At 42.9% G+C, this 6,126-nt stretch overlaps 1 long non-coding RNA gene across 1 annotated transcript in view; it reads left to right on the top strand.

The window, feature by feature from the left end:
- Positions 1-6,126, top strand: part of LOC115839328 (uncharacterized) — a 48,303-nt gene that overhangs the window by 38,845 nt on the left and 3,332 nt on the right. The window lies entirely within an intron of this gene.

The raw sequence follows: 6,126 nt of genomic DNA on the forward strand, positions 1-6,126 counted from the left end.
CGTTTATTGTCTTGTGAATCTGTCTTTTATTACAGGGACCTCAGCCAAGAACTCAGAAGGGTAGAGGGAAAATTATTTTTCCTCCCCAACAAGGGCCTCGTGACTGGGGATGAGAGGACGCAGAGTGGCCGCAGAGTACACCGTGAGAGCAGAAACCCCACGGGAATGCAGGTGTCCTGATGGATGCCAGAGAGGGGGGGAGGGGAGGAGGACAGTCAAACAGAATGACGTTCATCTCAGCAGGACCCACGGGGCACCCGTGACACTGGAAAACCAGATACCTCCAACCTCCTCCTCCCTGCGTGTCATGATGCTTCACAAACTCCCAGGCAGGGAGTGAGCCCCAAGTTGGATGGTTTAACTCTGAGTGGATTGGGTTTGCCCTAAACCGATGAGTTCTCCACTACCAAGCAGAACTGAGGTTCAAGTAACTTGACATATTAACAGAGTGATAAAGACAGTTCGCGTATCCAGTGACCCCACCCATGTCACAGATCTAAGCCTAAATCAGCCTGCTTTTACCAGAAACTCCTGCCAAGGAAGCCTGACATACACCACTCACAATCCTCCAACTCAGCTTTAGCTAGTTTACTTTACCCTAGAAAACAGGACCTGCTAGTTTTGTAAGGAAATCCCCACCCTCCTACCCAGTCGTGCTGTTTCCACGTGGCCTCTTCTCTCTGTAAACCTCCTTCTTGCCCAAAATCCCTCCGGAAGTGGGTTCCACTGCTTGTGAGACGCTGTGCTCCCCAAATCCTTGAATAAGGGACTTCAAACTCATTACTAACTCGTTTTCGTTTTGTCATTAAATGAGAAAGTTGTGAGGGGAAACAGAATATGCCACCCCAAAGTAGCCACTTGGACATGTGGATGTTTTGGCCTGAAGGCAATGAAGACCCAGCAGTCTCTGGAAAAGCTTTTTGCCTCTCCCTTAACTGCCTAAAGGAATTTAGATAAAGGAATTTAGATAAAGGGCTTGTTGCCCTTTATCTAAGGGCAAAAGAGCTATTACTAGAGAGAACTATTATATCAGAAAGACTTATCTGCAAGGCAAGGCAAACATTTGTTTACCAGCCGTTTTTTTCTTCTCCTCTTCCTGTGATTTGTCTTCCTGCCCTTTGAAGCCCAGACCCCTACCCCCTTCTTCTTGGCTCAAGAAGGATGGTATGTAAGCCTCACTTAGAATAGAAGGGGCACAAAGTTGAGAGCTCTAAGTACAGATAAGTCAAGAAAGTAGTTTCCCTAGTTCTACTGGCATTTCCAACAACAGCAAACTGATGGATACGTAGAATAACCTGCCATGGTTCTCTAGAGCTTTAATCTGTCAAGACAACTTTTCCATCGTTATCTTTTTAAAAATTCTCATGTCACTACTACTGGAAGGAAGATATTATTGCCCCCATTTTAGAGAAAGAGAAACTGGAGTTCCGACTGGGGAAGAGGCAGCTAGCGAGCGGATTCCAGAGCTGGTACTACCCAAACTACACGAAACCAACCCAGTGGAGGAAGTGGGCACGTGGGAGGTGAAGCAGGGCAGGGGGGAATTCTGAGCTGAAATGAACTGTGACTGTATTTAGTGAAAAACATTTCTTAGTCATAGTTTACCTGTAAGCTTCACATGCTGAAAAAAATGGGTTGCTCAAGACCTTCAAAGACAGTGCAGGTGTCAACTAGGAATTTCCCAGAATTTACTTGATGTGATTCAAAATTATGCTCCCGTCCAACTAAGCAAGTTGATATCAGTGCAGTGGTTTGAAGGGACTTTTACATCAGGGCTTGAACACAGAGTAGATGCCCTTAAGGCTCATAGATAAACTTTCCCAATAAGCTTCCATCGGTGACTTGATGGCTTTCAAGAAGAAAACTGGAAAGAGAATCCCTAACACTTCTAGTGGTTAACTTTAAGGATGTGAATGTATTATAGTGGCTCTGAGTCTAGCCTATCTTTTTTATGTTTTCCTTGGGTAAACCAAACCACTGTTTTGGTTCAACTATTTCAACCTATTAATTCTGCTCTATGCTTGAGGGCATGTGAGGAGATGAGAGAACCTAGGGGGGTAAATCAGGTTCTAATTTTGTCCCATTTTGTACTTACATGAGAAATTCAAATGAAATATAAAGGATATTTGATTGCTTTGAATATCAGAGAGATATACCCAAAAAGTTCGTATTAAATTTCTCACAGTAAAGGTTTTTTGAAAAAAATTTGTTTAGAAGGTACCAAGGGTACCTTCAACAGGGATTAACTGAAACGAAAATAGGCAAATGGAATCTGTCCTTAATGGACAGACTTTTAATATTTAGATCATTTAATTTTGTATCAGCCTGGGTTGGGTCAAGGGTGTGATGATAAATCAGACCAGAGCTGATACACACAAGACAAATCTGATTTGTTCGCAGTGCAAGGTCCTAAGCTCACAGCTGGGGACAGAGAGCCACGAGGAGGGCGAGCAGGAGATGGGGAGAGCAGGGTGAGGCGTGGGTGCAGAACAAGATTTTGGTACCCAGACTGCCCCCATCACTTACCCCCGCAGGAGTTCAACCCGTTCTCACAGATTTACAAATAATTGAAACTCTCAACAGACACCACTTGCACATTTTATTGCTCAGTCTCTTACGTCTGAATTTGCATCAGCAACAGTAGCTCTGGAAGCAAACGTTCAAAACAGAGACCCAGCAGCATTGGCTGGAAACAGGCAACTACGATTTCTACCTGGTGCTTTTGTCTATTTTATGTTCCAGTTACAAATTGGAAACAAAAATATATATATTTTAAAGTTTTGAGCAGAATTATCGGTTATGTTTTCTAAGCTTTAAAAATGAGCAGGGACCTTGGAAAATGTGAGATTATGTCCCTACTTATTTTGGGAGTGAGGAGGAAATGAAGGAGGTGGGAGTTAAAATGCCCTTTCTTTTATGAATGGTGATAACAGGTGGTAGTTTTAAACAGTGTTAATTGGCAGAAACAGAAGGTGGATTTTTAAAGGTTCCCTAAAAGCAAAGGTTTATAAACAAAACTACATTTTATCACATTATCTTATACTATACTCCTGCACATGGAAGCTCATTTCAGCAAATCAGTGCCCATAGGGAGGAGGACACATCCAGCATTCTCACCCCTTAGTTCCATGACCTCAGTTCCAAAATGGTCTTTCATATACTACTTCACTCTTCAACTTAATCAGTCACATCTTTTTCATGATTGAATTTGCCCCACCTCCCATCCATTCTCTGACTACAATCTGCAATCCTTTTAGTCTTATTGTTCCACTGCTTGTACGATGAGGGTTCTTCAAATTCATCAGGACCATCAGGCCACAGACCACTCTTCTTATTCCCTAAAATTAGCCCCCATCTGTGTTCAGTGCCCCGTCTCTCCAGCTTAGCTTCCATGGTCCATCAGTTGAGTAGTAACTCATTTTGCAGTCTCCTGAAGTCCGTGGCTCCTCTTTTTTTTTAATAAATGTGGGAAAATACCCAAAGTTGGATGAAGCCAACACATACGAAGCAGCTGAATTATCCTAGATAAAACCCCACAACAGGGCAGGCTGGTACCACTGTGATTCACCATCGCTGGTTTCAACTGGGTCCTAAACGCTGCCCAGCGATCTCACTAAACTTCTCCCGTCAACTCACTCTCCAGCTCTTGACAATGGTTTCAAAGCTTCCTTATTCTTCTAACCCTTTGAACAGTTAACTTTGAGCACAGTCATTGTCTTCTACTTCTTAAAAAATAGAGTGTTATAACCTCCTGCTACAAAACTTACAAGCCTAGCTTTATTCACATCCAGCTTCTCATATTTCCTCCCGTTAAAAACAAACCAAAAAAAAACCCCCACCTCCTCTCTGCATCCCCACAATTAGCTCAGATTTAACCCTCTCTCATTGCTTAGGAACCCTACACTGTCAGTTACTTTTCCCTCCAGTATTTTCAGTCTTTTTCCTGACTGGATTCTCGCCATCAGCATTTAAACATGCTCAAATCTCTCACACAACACAACATTTCAACTCATTTCCCCCTCTAGCTACTTCTTCCCGCCAACCCCGCCCTTCCTTCGAAGGCAATTTCTCAAGTTTTCTGTACTTTTAATTTCCGTTTCCTCACTTGACACTCATATAGCAGTCCTCTCTAAGCTGGCTTCTGCCTCAATATTTGCACAGAATCCCCTTTGTCAAGATCACCTATAACCTCCTGTCACAAATCCAATGCATATTTCAAATGTTCATTTTCTCTGAATTTTCAGTAGTTTGCCCCAGCAGGCCACATCCTTGGGAAGCAGTTTCTTCCCTTGGCTTTCTCACCCTATACTCTCCTGTTTCCCCACCTTCAGCCCTGGCCATCCTTTTCGGTCTCCTTTCCTGGGTCCCTAGATGTTGGAGCCTCTTCCCGCTGCACTAGTACTCTGGCCCTAGGTGGGATCTGTAGGTATAGCATCCTCAAGGCCCCACTCTGCAGCATCTCCCTGTTAGCCTCACCTGCTCTCCTTCTGCTGACTCCCCTCCACCCACAGTGGCCTCCTCAATGCTCCTTAAACCTGCCAGGCAGAAATGAGTCTTTGGAAATATTTCAGTAAAATCAGTGAGTTAGCTTTCAATACATTGGCCAAACATGCTTCCCTCTTGGGAAACTGTATATGAGGCTGTTAGGTCCCTGAGCTGACATTTAAGTCACCTAAAACCAAAGCATAAGGTGTAGATCAGACATTGGCCTCTTAGCTCAAACATGCTACTTAATAGCTTTTGCACCAACTTTAAATCTGGAAAAACATTTTCTTGAAAGGGAGATGCTTGCTTTTTCTGAACATCCCTAAGCATTTCAGTTCCTCAGTTCTTTCAGTTATCAACGTAGCAGACGGTAGAGATTCTGTGCACAAAAATTCTTTGATGGATATTTCCTGGTCTGCCTCATCATGTGATAATTTATTACAATCATATTGCAAAGGATAAGGATGGAACAACTAGAGAGTGAATTAAGAAACGAATAGTCTAGTTTGCTCCTTGAGCTATAAAAAGCTGATGCTGAGTATTACTTTAGGCTCAAGTTCTAATATCAAGCGTGTTACAATTTCTCAGCTAATACCTACAGAGGTTGAAGCAAAGAAGAAAATAAACAAGCTAAACAAAATCCTGCAACATGGCTATGGACAGCCATGGCATCCCTCCCAGCCCTACCCCCGTATGGAACCATGTTCTCATTCCTGAAAGTTTTGTGCCATCCCCATCCCCCCTTGATTTGATTCCATTTTTGAAGCCAGGTAATAATACATTGACACGGTTCCAAAAAGTCAAAACGATATAGAAAAGTCAACACAAAAGAAATTTCACTTCCATCCCTGTTCCCATCCACCATTTACATTTGTATTAGTGCCCTTTATCCTCCTGGTGTTGCTTTACGCATATTCTTATGCTCTCCCCGCCCCCTAGACCTTTTTTACACAAATTACAGCATACTGTCTATGGCGTTCTGTGTTTCGTCCTTTCCCAGCTGATCATACATGCTGGAGACCTTTATCAGTTCAAGAGGGTCCTCCTCGTTCTGTTTTACAGCAAGTCGTGTTCCACTGTGTGGATGCATCAGTGTATCTAACCTTGTACATGTACGGGTGTATGGGCAGTTTGAGCTCCAAGACCTGAGATTGCTACTTCAAGAGTAACTAATTGGATAGGTATTGCCGGATTCTCCTCCACACGCGGTTGTGCGGTCCCACCAACGGGGGATACATTTCCCCACAGCTCAGCCAACAGAATGTTGTCAAATGAGGTCTTTTGTCCGTCTGCTAGATGACAGATGATACCTTAGTTTAATCTGAATTTCTCTTGTGATGATTAAGATTTTCATCTGAGGTGTAAGGGACATTTGGTGTTTTTCTATGACCTGTCTGTTCAGGGCCCTTAGTCCATTTTTCTATTGGGTTCTTGGCCTTGGTATTTTTCTTTTTAATATTGAAGACTTCTTTATTTAGCAGAGATTAGAATGGGCTCTACTATCAACGTACTACAGAACTATAGCTTTAAAAGAGTCTTAAGGGAGTTATTCATGTCACCCTCTACTCCTTGGAAACAGGAATCCCCTAGTCCCAATTAGAGAATTTTATTAGTTTTCTGACTTAAAAGTAATGTACATTC

This window comes from Globicephala melas, chromosome 21, assembly GCF_963455315.2.
Source record: "Globicephala melas chromosome 21, mGloMel1.2, whole genome shotgun sequence".
Taxonomy (NCBI): domain Eukaryota; kingdom Metazoa; phylum Chordata; class Mammalia; order Artiodactyla; family Delphinidae; genus Globicephala; species Globicephala melas.